Consider the following 16,327-nt stretch of genomic DNA (forward strand, 5'->3'; position numbering starts at 1 on the left):
GAGGACCTCAGCAATGGATCTGTAAAAAAATTGCCAAACTTTCACCAGCAAGAATTGCAACTAGTTTTGGAAGTATTTTTCAGGCTTCCTGAATGCTAATAGCCCATAGTTATGAGATTTAACCCATCTCACCTACCACTTTTGTTTGGTCTTTTTTTTGGCGTGTTTCTCAGCTTTTTGCATAAACGCAGCTTAATATATTTGGTGCTTTTTTTATTCGGAAAAAAGAAAATCGGAATGTCGATTTGTGCCGAGTTGAAATTTGTCCAGTGACTTTCTGCTGGTTTAACATTTAATAAGGTTTGTAACTCCACCCAAAAAATTGGTGAAAACCTGCAAGTTGCTCAAATTGCTCCTTGATAAATTCCCCATGCTATCTTTTGCAATCTGTTTTTCCATTTCAGTCGATGCTAACCCGATTTCTTTTTTACATATATTGCTACATTTCTTGTATTTACATAATTAATTTCAGTTCTTTCTAGCTTTAAAAGCATAGTTTTTTGTCTTATTGCCATGCACTATATATTTGCAAAAATATTTATTTGCAGTTTTAAGGTATATCTATACTCCTCTCCTTTTCATATTTGCTTTTCTTTCTTAATATGCTATATTTTTCCAAATTCACTGTTTAGTTGTGCCCACTATGTCATAAGTGAAAGCTTTTCCCGAATACTGAAATCTTTCCATCAGTAGTAGAGATACAACCATTGTCATGCCAAAACGATATCAAGTTAGCCCTATTTCTCAAATTATTCCTAGAAAAGTATCTTAGCAAATGGTTTCAGAGACAACTGTCCGTAATAGCCTGAGATACCATTTTCAATTATTTATGGCTACTTGTGTGACCATTATTAAAAACATACAGGCTTCCCTTGGTTATGTGAATGTACACCGCATGTACAATTCCCGTCCACACATCTACACACTGTCCCAGTCTTGACCTTCCTAAATTGTACAAATTTAATTAACTGACATTTTATTTCTTTTTATGAATGGCAAAAAATTTTTGTTGTATTTATAAAACTTTTTCTTAAGCAAGATGTAATAGTAAGGATGTGTATTGTCAGTTATAAGAACTATGATATGTATGGACCGTTAATGACAACAGTGCGTTTTGATAGTATACATTTTTCAAACTGAAAGGGATAAATTGATGAATTTATTGCTATTTTCAGATGTTATCAATTTATTCAGATGTTGTTACTGTAGTTCTGCCCCTTAGTGTTTGTTTTGAACACACTTTCTTAATTATTTGAGTGGATAGGTTTACCATCCTAACGCATTTCTTTGCTACAGGGGCAATTTCATTAGAGGAAATCATGAATAGACAACCAACGAGCTTGATGGTTTTCTATTCACGATTTCCTCTGATGAAATTGCCCCTGTGTAAAGAAACACATCAGGAATTTTCAGACCTCGCAATTATACTTCACTTATTTAGCTACTCCCTTCTCTTGAAATTGCGCCAGTCATTGTAGGATTCCATACCAGTGGTCCTGTATGACCATGTTTACCCATGGACAGTTTTGAGGCGGTCCTTCAGTTTGTTGATATTGCCTACAATATTATCAGACAGAGCCTGGACATATCTTTTCTCGCAACACTATCATTGAAAGTAACACAGAGCTGTAACTCCATCTTCAATTATGTGGAGAGTACAGATTAAGCTGAATGTCTGGAGAATATATTGACATCTTCTATTGGGGCATCAACACTGTGATTTTCACAGGTGGAAGGATCACCATCACTTATCATCTAGAACCGTTGATTGCTATTGGTTATTTCCATCCACCGCCATTTCCAAGTTCAGCGCTATCATCAGCTGACCTTTTTCATTTGGCTGTGCGTTATCTCCATCTTCAACAGATTATGGTATTCTAGTATGCAGTCAGTTAGAAACCTAGCATCCCAAGGCCTCCAGTATCCTAACAAGGCTGCTATGTGCAAAAAGATGGAGATTTTGAATGAAGATTTCCTCTTCGGCATATCATCAGTTGAACATTTCCATACCGTACAGCCCTGATGATATACTCCCGGAGAGATGAACCTCTAACCACTAAGCCTTGCACACCAGCGGCTACAGGACACAGCACTGTCAGCTAGCTCCATCCCCAGCACAGGCACAGATTATGGTATTATATATTGTGTGCAGTGACTTTATCTGGACCAACAGCTCTTTACATTTGTTTCCATCAAGTGGACAGAACGCTAGGTCAATATTTTGGCAGAGAACTTTTATATATATATATATATATAATATATGTCATTTTCTAATTGTGTGAAATTTTGATTGCATTACATATATATTTTTTATACCATATAAATTAGGTGTGCATTAAAATATTTTTTATTAATACACTCTTCTAGCATCGTGTTTGATCTTGATTAGTCCCAGCGCTTAGTTTTTATTTCTTTGGTGCTTGCCTAGTAGGGTCTTACAACCCTGGACAGCTGCGTCACAAATCAAGTTATATATTCATATTGACATTATACCTTTCAGGTGCAATTTCTAGTGTTACTTCTCATATTATTCTGACCATCTTTATATAGGTAGTTTATGTGGTGCGCTAATTAGATTATTTGCTAGGAAATGAACATTGATAACACAAAAGTTTATCTGACTTTAGTGACTTTGCACAAAAAAAACATATTTTATGTTGCCTTATTCTATGTTCAAAATGCTTCTTAACTCCATAATAACACTTGGGTGCAAGTTGTGAGCATGCCCAGTGCAACAAATTTTAAAAGTTACATTTTTACATGGCATAACTGGACTTACATCCACCTCTAAATCAGGCCTATGTCTAAAATAAATGTTAATGTTTGTGCAACCTCTTCAATCAGTCAGTAGGGTTTAATGTTGATACCAGAGCTAAAGGGGCAAAACAGGCATTCCCTGAAAGTACAAGTACAGGAGATCCACTATTAGACTTCCTAGCTATGAGGTCTGGAAAGGTGTTTGCAATGAAAAAAGATGATTAACCCTCTGTGACCCTAGGAAGACTTGAGACCCTTAGATTATAAGAGTGGAGTCCTCTCTTCCAATTGAATCACTTCACAATGATCCCCCCATACTGGCCAAATGGGACTATAATTGTGGATGCATTTACCAAACTTCTACTCAGAGAATGTTATGAGGAACTCATGAAGAAGATGAGTCTTGTGGATTAATCCTTATATTGTTGAGAGGAGATATTTGAGATTATTTCACAGCAGTTACACTTACAGGTAATAGTGACATATATCTAAAATCTGTAGAGATGAAAATGGTTGCTAATAGCTTACCAAAGCCTTACCAATGTAATATTGGTACTGTATAATGCTGTTTAATTTTATTATTTAACAATATATTTATATATAAACAAGGATATTATGAATATGGACATTGAGACTGAGAGAAGAGTCATAGAACTATGAAGGTTGCTAAACATGCAACCGAAAGTAAAAAGTAGGCACATTGCATTACTTAATTGCCTAGGAACTAGAATAGGCACAACAGTAGAAATAAAAAGGCTTGAGATGTGTATAAACAAACAGATACAGAGGGAATTATTATACAGTAGTCAAGGAAATATAGTACAATCACAATGTACGTTATTGGCAATACCAGCCTACTTTTTATGACATTGCTCTTTGTACAAGGTATCTTATGCCAATTCAGTAGCTGTGGTTGTTCCAAAGTAAATATAGTAAGTGAGAAAAATAAGGGAAAGAAATGTCACCTTTGCAATTAGGTTACTGTGTGATTTAATATGGCATGCAGTGGTGGGTTAAGACAAATCTCACACCTCTATTTTTCACATATCCCCCCACTCCATTCATGTCAAATATGCCCCCTGCCCTCCTACCCTTTGTCAGATATGTTTCCCTCCATCCCCTTGTTACATATGCCCCCCCACCCGTCTTCTCTTGTCACATATGGCTCTTCATGGTTGTCACAAACAGAACTCACCAGAGCGTGACGAGCGTGACGTGTGTGTGTGTGTGTGTGACAAAGGGTTTACACAGCAAACCCACCGGGCCTGTCCAGCAATCATTACAATCATATGTTTATATCAAAGGCTCACTATTAATTCCCAAGTTCTGCCACCACCAAAAGCAGAATTCTTACAGGAAGCCCTCAGTACTCCCTGACCTATCTCAGCGTAGTTTTGAAAACCGCTGATGTATGACATGATGTGATAGCAAACCACTGGGAAGACTCCTTTTGCCAAAGATCTATATTAGAAATTGCCAGCACGATTTTAAGGCATTACAACAATACAAATTGAGAGATGTATGAAGCACCGATTTTGCAAACTGACTGAAAATCGCTAGAACAACTGCCAGATAAATAGAGGTAGATCTGACAAGCAAGAATACAAATATTGCAATGTATTGGCCTATGCAGAAGTGAAGTTCCTGTTAAGAAGGGTGGAACGTCTTTTTTTTTCTGTTATAGGTGGAAAGGCTTAAATTTCCTTGGATGACTTCTGATTGTGACGTGGGATAGTGGAACACGGAACGGAGTTGAATAAAATGGTCTGATCAGCTTATTCAGATAAGCATGAATAGCGATTACCCATTGTAAGGGTTTTTAACATGTTATATACAATCAAATTGTTTTAAGTTTTTACACATGTGTGGCTGCTTTGGGGTCTGTGTTTGTTTGCAGGGCAGGGTGGCATAAAGTGGTTTGATACATCTTTGTCCAAACATCTGCAACTTCATCTGGAAAAAGAACTTGCCGATAAGTCCATTATAATTGTTTATAAAGTGCGTGGTACATAATTAATAACACATTAGCAATAATAGCAGTAAAAAACAATTGCTACCAAAATATGTGTTTTTAACAAAAAAACACACAAAACAAATAATTCTACCTTCATTAATGAATATGGACTATCAACTAATTCAATATAATAAAAATCCACTTAATACACATGTCAAGTGTTTGAAAATAGAGATTTATTAAGCACAATATTGTAAAATAAGTTTATAAGTTAACAACAGTTTTATTCAATTTGTTTCTTTACTTTTCACATTTACTAATAGTATGCTCTCACTTTGTATTTGAATTCCTATTTAAATTAAGATGTCATCATTTGAGGACCCTTCCACCTAAATTGACTCATGCTGCGTATGTGTGTATTTTGTCTATCCATGAAACTTTTCGGAACCTCATGTAAATCTTTCTTTATTTGGCAGACTGCTGTTCTGCTTGCCTTTCCCCTTGCATATGTGGTAAGGATTCATCCTCCACAAAATGTAGGATTATTTCTTGGTCTTCTCAAGTTGGGGAGGTTCATGCTGAGGGCATGAAATACATGGTGGTGTGATGGGTCTGAATAGGAAAACATATGGGTAAGTATGAATGTGAGGCACATTATATATGTTACTTGTTCGTCTTTGAGTACACCTCTTGTTTTTTTTGGGGGGGTACAATAACAGTAAGGACATTATTTTATTTGGTTAAAAGGTCAACTTATCTGCAACCTCATCATCATCTGCTTGCTGTCTGGATGCTGGAGGCTGCTGACTTGTGATGAAGTAATGGAGCTGTGAAAAAATATATTTATTATTTTTGCAAATATGTAAAATATGTTTAGGTACAGCAATTAAACATGTGTTACACATGGCAAATTAAAATTAGTACATATTTCATCAGGTTTGCATGATTTGTAAGACGTGCATTCTACTTTGGGGTATATTTTAAGTTTGCATATATTTTAAAAGAAAATAATATTGTTTACTCATCAGACTACTGTTAAGAAAGAGACTTGTCCATATCGGGGGCGTTCACACCCTCAATGATTTCTCAAGGAGTCAGCTGTTTCACATCCTTCTCTTAAGAGGTGTACACAATAACCACAGGGGGTTCAAATTAAGGCATAATTCTTATCATGACTACACCTGACATTTCTGCAAGATTTAGTCTTCACTGCCTCACTAATCCCCTCGGTCCCCCTGTCCACTCCCACCCACCTCCTCCCCTCTCTCTCCTCTGACACTTGCCAGCACCTAGCCCATTTCTTCAACCTGTCCCTCTTGACTGACATCTTCCCTTTTACCTTCAAACATGTGTTCATCACTCCCTTTGTCAAGAAGCCATCACTCTATCCCATTTTTCTCTCCAGCTACTACCCCATATCCCTACTCACGTTCCTTTCCAAACTTCTCAAACAGCTAGTCTGCAACCATTTAACACACACTTTAACTCTCTAACTCTCTTCTTAAGCCTTTATAATTGGGCTTCTCCATTCCACCGAGACTGCCCTCACCCTTGACATGCTTCATGCCCTTGACCTTCGTAGCACCATCCTTTCTTTATTTGCCTCTTACCTCTATGATTACTTTATATAACAAAGAAGAGAATATGTGTAACAAAGCAGCCAGCTTGGGCCACAGGTGAAGAGTTGCTGGCCCGTTGGCAGCCCACAAGCCATCTGTTGTCTATCAATGGTTTAAATCAAGTTTACTTACACCTTTAGTTGGTTTTCCTATGACTTAGTTGTCCTTTAAAATTGATAGATATCAACTTCCTTTGCTAGAACCATCACTTCTTTGCTATTCTTTCAATTTATATTAATAAGTATTAAAAATGCATTACTAACATTTATGTGATTTATTATTATTATCGTAGATTAAGGCATCCTAGTGCGCCTCACCAATTTTGCTTATAACAAACCACATTAAATACTTGATAGGTGTCTTTTAATCCATGCATATTTATCCATAAGGATATTTTCATAAACTGCACAAATATCCTCTTGCTGGGCAAATATTTGCATAGGTCGTTACATGTATACAAATTCTTCCCTCTGTCATATCTTTTCTATCCTTCCTAAACATGCATATCCTTCCAAATTCATCTCTCAGTCATGACTTTCATTCAACCATGACTTAGTTATACCTAATTAATAATAACTTCTGTCCAACAACATTAATTCTAGTTTGCCTATTTGATATTTTAACTGACATTTTAATTGTATGCCTCTGTATCACCTCTTCTCACCCTTGACACTACTGCCTCCATTTTCTTTGACAAATTTTATTTCCCCATTTACAGTATATTGCAAAATGCATTAATTTATACTCTTCACCCCTGTAGATATTTTAAAGTCTTTGTACCCTCCCCATTGATGTGCAGCCCATCCCTTTTGTACAGTATACAGGGAAGAAAGAAAACACACCCGTTCTCCAAAAACTTTCCTAACCTCTTAATGACTTTCAGGTGTAGCACATGGCACAGGTAGTATCTCAGAACATATTATTTTGTAACTACTTGCTTTAAGTTATCATCTTAATTCCTTGAAATTATTTTTATGGAAATCTGTCTAACTCTACTTTGTAATTGATACCGATATATACCATGACTGCTTAGCCTTCCACTGCCTCTCCCAATAATCTTTTGACTCAATGCACTATATGCTGAATCCAAACACCAGAGAAATAACAAACTTTTAGACATCTACTGTAATGGCAACAGATTACTCTATCTGTTCTTATAATGATTAAATCTTCTAACACTAGAACCTGTCTAACCTTCTCTACACTCCTGTTGCTATGTTTACCAGAGCAGTGATTTTCCTTGAACCTAGTGGAAGTATAATTTTCATATTTCATTACTTCCATGCAGTACAGTGTATTATGTACCCAAATGAATGCTCCCATAGAACTTGTACAAGGCCAACCATTCTGAACATTGTAGGGAAAATGATATATATGCAAAGCAAGTACTTGTGTTCTAACTGGCCCATTTACTTACATTATTTTCAGACTCAAAGTCAGAATCAAAGTATATTTAATAGGCTTTAAGAACTTTTAAACACATAACATGAACTACTGTCTACAAAACCTGACTTGAAATTTGGCTGCTCCTGTCCCCTTAATTACATTAGTCCTGTAAACCATAAAACCAGTAAAAAGCACTTGGTGTGGTTTCATAGAGAATAAAAATTAGAGATGTTCACTGAACCCCATGTTTTGGATTTTGTTTTACTTTTGGATCTGAATTAACTTCGTGTTTTGGTTTTGATTTTGGTTTTGGCAACACTGCTCTTGTGTGTTTTTGGTTTTGGTTTTGAATCCCTATTTTTTTTCTAAAATCCCTATTTTTTTTTCTAAAATCACATAATTTGGCTCTTTTTTTGTTCCTACATTATCATTAACACAAATAACATTAATTTCCAGTCATTTCCTGCTAATTTTGTTAAGTGACAAGAACACTGCTACCCCTCCTGTTTCATATGAGCAATGGCACTGGAGACTGGAGAGTGACAAGAACACTGCTACCCATGTTTCTGTGTGAGCAATGGCACTGAGCAATGTCACTGGAGAATGGAGAGTGACAAGAACACCTGGGGAGGGAGGTACTTATGGAATCCAAAACCCACGAGATTCGACAACGTAACAATGACTTTTTGCCTCGATTCAGATCTGAGGACGCGCAAAAGTACTGAGCCGGTTTGCGAGCTTACTCGGATCCCCTAAGTTCGGGTGGGCTCGGTTTTCAGAAAACCAAGCCCGAGCATCTCTAATAAAAATAGATGCTGGTCTGAAATACTGATGTGGGAAGGGGAGAACAGGTGAAGAGACACGGTGCAGCAAGTTTTTAACATACTTGCAAAGTCTGTATTGATCATCATCGGCACGTATCTTGGTCCAGGGTTTAAGCATGTGCAACAGATATGCCACCTAACAGGTATATTAACTGCTATATTATGTGAATATACCTTTACAGTACTTGCTCTACGTTGAAGCGCCCCATCCCTGTAAACCAGTGAACCAGTAAAGAGCACTGGCAGTGCTGACATAGAGAAGAGAAATATATACTAATCTGGAACACTTATGGTTCTAGGGGGGTCCTGGTGGAGAGACACTGTGCAGAAAGTAATGTACTATCTGGGTTTGGGGTCTCCTGGCCATATACAGAGGACCAGGAAAGACATATGCAGATATAATGTTATAGGTAATCTACAGGTTAACCTATTAACAGGTTTACTTTAAAGAATAATTCCACTCAAAAAGTATTTTAAGAAGCAACCTATCTCTTTGCAACTAGCAGAACTGTAGTCATACCGTGCAAAGGACAAATGCAATTTGGTAGAACACACCCCTGCCAGCTCTCTAAATGCTACTTACGTTGATAAATTATTTCCTTGATACAATGTTGTTCATTGATAAAATGTACCAATTTTATAGAAGACAGTTGACGTGGTTATGCAAGGAGCAGTTCCTTGTTGTCCATGTTTGCTTTTTTTTATCTTAAAAGTTTGAAATCTGGCAGAAAGAAGAGGATCCTCGGTGGATTTAGGTGTTTTTTTAACACAATGTCTGTTTGTTTATTTCATTGTATTTTTTTTACAGGTGCATAACAGGTCCTATCAGGTTCTGGATGCAAGGGCTTTCTGGAGCTTGTAATTCTACAAACACCTGCATGCTCTGGCAGCCATAGGCATGCTGGTACTTGTAGTTCTGCAAATGCCATCATACCCAAGGAGTTTAGTCCTGCCAGGGCTTGCTGGGATCAGTAGTGTACAAGCAAAAAAAAAATACATTAATAAGAATTAACTATTTATTACCTCTCAACCACTGCACCGGGGGTGTGGGAAGAGCCCTAGTGCTTTCAAAGCTGTTTTCCCTGGGTATCCATTTTTATGCAGGCCTGATTTAACTTAGGGAATTCAGCCACAGAACATGCTAGGGTGGGATTACATTACGACAGGGGGAACCCATGCTGAGAGTTTCCTTGTTAAAGTGTAAACAGCCCAGTCTGCCATAGCCTAGTGCTGATAGTGGCTATTTCATGGAGACCCCACACTGTTGGTCCCGCTGAAAACGCAGTTACCAGCCTAGGCTATAAAAGTGTTGCACATTTGGGAGGAGGGTCCACATTTTTTTAAATGTATTTATTTATAACATTCTTGCAAGGTCTGAGCTGATGATCATCATCAGTAGCACATATCTCAGTCTCTATATAGGTAGTGATTACTTGAACATGCCTTTACTGTCTTTACCCTATGTTGAAACTCCCCTTCCATCCTACATTTCACCCTGTAAATGTACACAGCAGTAAATGTAAGATGCAATGGATTCTGCATAGCGAATTATGTTTATGCATTTTTTGTGAACATGAGCAAGATAGAAAGCCGATTTTATGCAACAAAATGCATTTGTTTCAAACTCTTCATAAGGCCCTTTGTAGTTAGAATAAGCAACAAACGCAGGTTGGGCTGGGAGGTAGGGGGGCATCCCTGGCCGGTCTCATAGTGGGCTATCTTGGGCTGGGTTACTGGGTCACCTGCATTTTTTTTTTCCCATTAAAAGTGGAGTCTTGTCCCCCGGGCTAAAATTTGACAGCTCTCCCCTGATAAGCAACCAACATATTTTTTTATGACTATATTTGTAAAGCAATCTAAAGTATGATTTCTTTGTAGTAAATAGCTAGCTCAATAGGAACGGTTGCAGGATACCAGGATTAGCAGAGTAGCATATAGTGCTGGATGCCAGGATCTACTGAATAGGAGCAGACACAGGATACCAGGTTTAGCTGAGAAGCATATAGCACTGGATAACAGGAACTGCTGAATAGCCACGGATACAGTATACCAAGATACCAGATTCAGGGCCCCGGTACAACAACTTCATGGGGCCCCCCTTATAGTGGAGCACACTAAAAAATTTGCACAAAATTACTACTTAGTGTGGCCATACAATTGGGGGCGTGGCTATGCATCATTGGGGCATGTCTCGCAGGTCAAAATCACTAGGCCTTGAATTCGCCGGAGCGTGACATATGTCCAAGCACTCCTGACTTTCAGGACATCTAGCGTCACAGTGTAGTATAGAAAGAATGCAGCGTGTACAGAAAGAGTTCACAGTCTTGGCCTGCAATTTACATTGGGCATAACACTCATCAAAAATTGGCATTGTCCCACTAGAATCACAACATTTCACACACTTTCCTGCTCTCTGCTATCTGTTCTTCTCACTTTCACCAACTGTGGATGTAGGTTTCATTTCTCTGGATCCTGGAATGCTGGTTGCCCTATTTGGAAAAAAATGGGTACATTTAGATAATTCCAAACAGCCCCGGCGTTAAATCAATACCACTCACGCTTAATAATTAGGCCTTCCTCCAGCTCCAACATTAAAATAATAGTATTCCCATTTAATAAATAAACATATTTCCCTCTCTACAAACAGCCCCAGCAATAAATTAATAGTACTTACATTTCAGAAATATACCTACTTCCCGCAACCATCACTGCCATTAAATAATTCATTCTCACATTTAATAAAGAGACCTAATTTCCCCAAACTCACCCCCACATTCAATAACCCCCAAACCACCACATCTTAAATTAATAATCCCCACTATTACACCACACTGTGCCATGCTGCTCCCCCCCTCTTCTTCATCACCACACTGTGCCTTTTTCTCTCCCCCCTTCTTCATCACCAAACTGTGTCTTTCTCTCTCTCCCCCACTCTTCTTCGTCACCAAACCAAACCGTGCCTTTCTCCCCCCCCTCTTCTTCATCCCCAAACTGTGTCTTTTTCTCTCTCCCCCCTCTTCTTCATCACCAAACTGTCCCTTTTTCTCCCCCCATCACCAAAGTGTGCCTTTCTTTCTTTTTCTACCCCCCCTCCCCTCCCCTCTCATCACACTATGCTTATCCTCCATTTCTTTAGTTATCTTTGTATTGCCTTCTTTCATCTTTCTTTTCTTTTCTTTTGTCTTCTGTTCTCTTCTCTCTTATGTCTTCTGTGCGGTGCTCCTCACTGAATGGATTGCAGAATAGGTACAAATACAGAATACCAGGATTCACAATGGAAACACAGGATAACCGGAGCTAAACAATCCAGCAGCTAGCAGGCTAACTGGACATGAAGATCTGGCACCATATTGCCAGAACAGGTGACTTAACTGGTATGGAGGATGAAGTAGAGTGACAAGTAATCAACCAATAGCTGAACAGGAAAAATTCTAAAAATAAATGTGCAGACTCAAAATGCAAGATGATGGCCACCATTGGTAGAGAGCGATGGAGGGGCGCACAAAGGAGGAGGCCAGTCCTGCGCATTGGACCCCGGTAAATCAGCCTTCACGTGACAGTACCCCCACTCCTAAGGATGGACATTAAACACCCTAAAAAGGGTTTGTTGGGAAATTTAACATGCAATTGTTTCAGAAGCATAGGTGCATGAATATCAAAGTAGTCAACCCAAGATTGTTTTTCAGGGCCAAAGCCCAACCAATCCACAAAGTACTGAATCTTCCCTGGGGAACATGTAGAATCATGGCTCTGTTGAAGTTCTGATTACAGATGGGGAGGAAGACAAGGATAGTTGATAATGAGTGGTTTCATTAAAGAGTTATGGAAGGTATTGGAGATGCGAATTGAAGGTGGTAACTTCAAATGCTACTGGTTTGTTCACTTATAGCATTTTGAAGGATCCAATGTACTTGGGTGCAAATTTCATCCATGGAACCTTTAGACGTATGTTTCTAGTTGAAAGTCAGACTTTGTCTCCCTGTTTTAGTGCTGGAATAGCCTGTTGTTTCTTGTAAAAAAAAAGCAACTTGTAGCGTTTAAAGGATTTCTTGAGATTTTTTAATTACATTAGACTACATAGTAGAGAAATTCTGATACAAAGAGTTGACTGCAGGAACTTTCGTAGGAGGTAAAGATGAACATTTTCAAACTAATGGATGAAGTCCATACACAGTAAAGGAATAGAAGAGGTAGACTCATGAGAAAGGTTGTTATGTGCAAATTCTGCCCATGGGAGTAGGTCCATCCAATTATCTTGATTAGAAGAAGTGTAGATTCTAATGAAATTCTCCAAGTCTTCATTTAATCTCTCAGTTTGACCATTAGATTGGTGATAGTAGGCTGAAGCAATGTTGAGACGGATATTAAGGCATTTACAAAGTGATCTCCAAAATTTAGAAATGAATTGACATCCATAGTCTGAAACGATCTCTTGGAGGCACCCTGTGTAGATGAAATATTTCTTTCACGAAGATTTAAGCAAGGGTTGAAGCAGACGGTAAATCAGTTAATGGGATAAAAAGGGCCATTTTGAGAAGCGGTTCAGAACTACATAGATTTTTACTAGGAGGCAGATCAGTGATGAAATCCATAGCAACGTGAGTACATAGTTTCACAGGAATAGGAAATGGAAAAAGAGGACCAAAGGGTGCTTGACAAGAAATATTGTGTTTAGCACAGGTTCCACTGGCTGAAATTAATTCCCTTACATCCAGATGGTGGGTTGGCCACCAGTAATTTCTTGATATGAACTCCAGAGTCTTTCGAGAACCAATGTACCCTTTGCAAAAGTTTCTTTCGAAATTTGGGAGGAACGAAGGTCTTGCCGGGGGACGAGTCATAGGAAGATCTACAGAGGCAGAGAGGAGGAATTTGGGATCCAGAATAGGATGATTATCCGGCTTTTCAGGCTTCTGACCATCTTCAAAGAGCATCAGCTTTCTTGCTCTTGTCTCCTGGCCTAATCGTAAGAAGAAGATCAAATTGAGAGAAAAACAGGGACTAGAGGTCTTGGCGAGGGTTGAAACACTGAGCAGCTTTTTATGATCACTAAATATGGATACAGGAGAGCGAGACCTACAAGAAGATATCTCCATTCAGCAGTTTGTGAGTTTAATGGCCAAAGGTTCCTAATCTCCAATTGTATAAAATCTTTTGACTGGAAGGAATTTTTTAGAAAAGAGACCGCAAGGGTGCAACTGTCACGTGGAAGATTTCTGAGAAAGAATGGCTCTTACACTGACTGAAGAGGCATCAACTTCTAAGACGAAAGACATAGTAGTGTCAGGTAGTTTGAGGACAGGAGCTGAAGAGAATTTGAGGGAAAGAAAAGCTTCACACATGGCACCTTTATGAGTGAGGGATAAGATGGAAGCAGCTAGTCTTGGAATTGTCTGTATTAATGTGTAAAGACGAGAAATCGTCGGATAGCTTTGAGGCCCACAAGTTGTGGCCATTCCCGAATGGCACAAATTTATTCTAGTGCTATTTGTAGACCAGAGCTGAAGACAATATATCTGAGAAAAGGCATGCGAGTAAGTTTGAAGGAACACTTCTATAGTGTACAGTAGAATCAGTGTTTGCGTAGACGAGACAGAACCTCTGAGACTTGAAGGCGATGAGAGGCAAGATTTTTACAAAAAAATTAGAGTGTCATCTAAATAAAGGGGACGACACATAAGAGGAGTAGGCTACCGGTTTTTAATGGTAATTGCATCGAGGCCACGATAATCAATGCAAAGATGAAATTTTCCATCATTTTTCTTCACAAAGAAAAAGCCAAACCCCGGCTGTAGAAGATAACGGTCTAATGAATTCCCGCTGTAAGTTCTCTTTGATATACTCGGCCATGGCTTGAGTCTCCTAGAGAGAGCGTGGATAGAATCGTCCCCATGGAGGGGTTTTTCCAGGAAGAAGATCAATGAGGCAGTCCCATTCCCGATGAGGTGGCAAAGTCTTAGATTGTTGTTTGTTGAAAATATCTTTGATGCTTCAGTATTGAAGAGAAGTAAATTTGTGTAGGCAGTGATACATAGAGAAGGACCCTATGCCAATATCTGGGAAGAATACCAATCCAGATGAGGAGAGTGCAGCTGGAGTCATGGGAGACCCAGAAAAGAGGACTATTGGTATGAGAAAAACAAGAAAGGATATCTGTTCCAGGTGTAAGATAGTACCACTGGAAATACAACTGCCATTAATGGCAGTAATAACCACAGGAAAATACATAAAAGAGGTTTGAATAGACATCTGGTTCACCAGAGTGAAGGAAATGAAATTCCCTGCTGCTCTGGAATCGATAAAAGCTTAAGTGATAAGGATAACTGAGATTAAACAGATGTTTGGACTGTGATAAGTAGGAGAGTGCTCAAAGGAACCTAAACCTCTCCCAAAGAGGTTAGGACCTTGCTTTTCCCGTACGCTTAAGGCAAGCTTCAAGACAATGACAAGACACAATAAAGACACAGATTATTCTTTAATCTCCTCTACCATTTCACAGGAGAAAGTCGGGAATGACCAAGCTGCATAGGTTCTTCAAGGGTAACTGGTGTTTGGAACCATGGTGCTTGCCTAAAAACTGTCCGGCGAGTTGGTTCTTTCCCTAGGGCTCTTTCACCATAAAAAGGATGTCCTACTGGCTATCTGGGGTAGTAGGATGTTGTTCTGAGTCATCCACCTTCTGGAGCACTCTCTGTGTCTCTAAGTACCGATTTTCAGTTCCAGACCTACCTCAGGTTCTGAGTTCTGAGTTGTCCAGGGCCAGTTCCAGGCTTTGTCTGTTCAGGAGTTTGCCACCCTTGTAAATTCACTGCCTGAGTTCTGAGTCTCCCTAGTCCCAGTTTTGGTACTATACTCGTCTGAGTTTGTGAGATCTTGGATGTCTCTGGTTTTAGTTTCAGGTATCACCTGTTTCCACGTCCAGGTTCCAGTCCATCAGGTCCAGTTTCCATTTGTGTATTTCAGTTGGGAGTCCAGTCCAGCATTCCTCCTCCTAAGAACCGGTATTCAGGGTTAGAGCAATCCCTATGAGCAAGACATTCATCCGGCCTCCCAGTTTCCACTACATTCCTGCCACAGCTAGTCCCAAGGGTCCCGAGATGGATCCCAGAAACCCTTTTGCCGTGACATGCTTGTCCTGAAAGTAGAGAGATAATAAAATAAACCTTTGCTCTCTCAGTAGGGAAATTATGAGGAATCAATTAAATTTGAATAGGACATTGATTTAGAACGCCATGACAAATCTTAGGATCTTCATTGTCCTTGGAGGGTAGTGACAAGCTGAAAACTGGAGGCAGGTATGGGAGCAGCCACAGTAGCAGGAGGTTCTGCTACAGCCGGAGGAGGAGAATTACCCATGATATTTTGAAGATTGCCTAGCCAGGTAGACTGGCTTTAAATGCATTGCAGCAACTGGATTTGGGTAGCATCTTGTCTCTCCACTCTCTCCAAAAATTGTTGGAGTATTTCCTTGGGAGGCATTGTCCTGTAGAATTCATTATGACCAGATGTTATTCTCACAGAGTACACAGGAACGGTTGAATTTTTTGTAATCTGCCTGGCTTATCTTCACCCACCACGGAGGCGCGGAGTCTAACACGGCAAAGGTTTTCACCAGAGACTCCGCAAGGAGGTTTGGGCTTTGCTGCTTATACACCACAGGTGATGGTTCTCTGGATGGGTAACAGGTGAGACTGACAAGAGAAGACATTGTTAAGTGACAAGGAGAGTCCAGAATTGGAAGCAAGGATAGAAGGATATCTTGAAGGGTCATGGATACAGGATACCAG

The sequence above is a fragment of the Mixophyes fleayi genome, chromosome 7 (assembly GCF_038048845.1).
Source record: "Mixophyes fleayi isolate aMixFle1 chromosome 7, aMixFle1.hap1, whole genome shotgun sequence".
Classification (NCBI taxonomy): Eukaryota; Metazoa; Chordata; class Amphibia; order Anura; family Limnodynastidae; genus Mixophyes; species Mixophyes fleayi.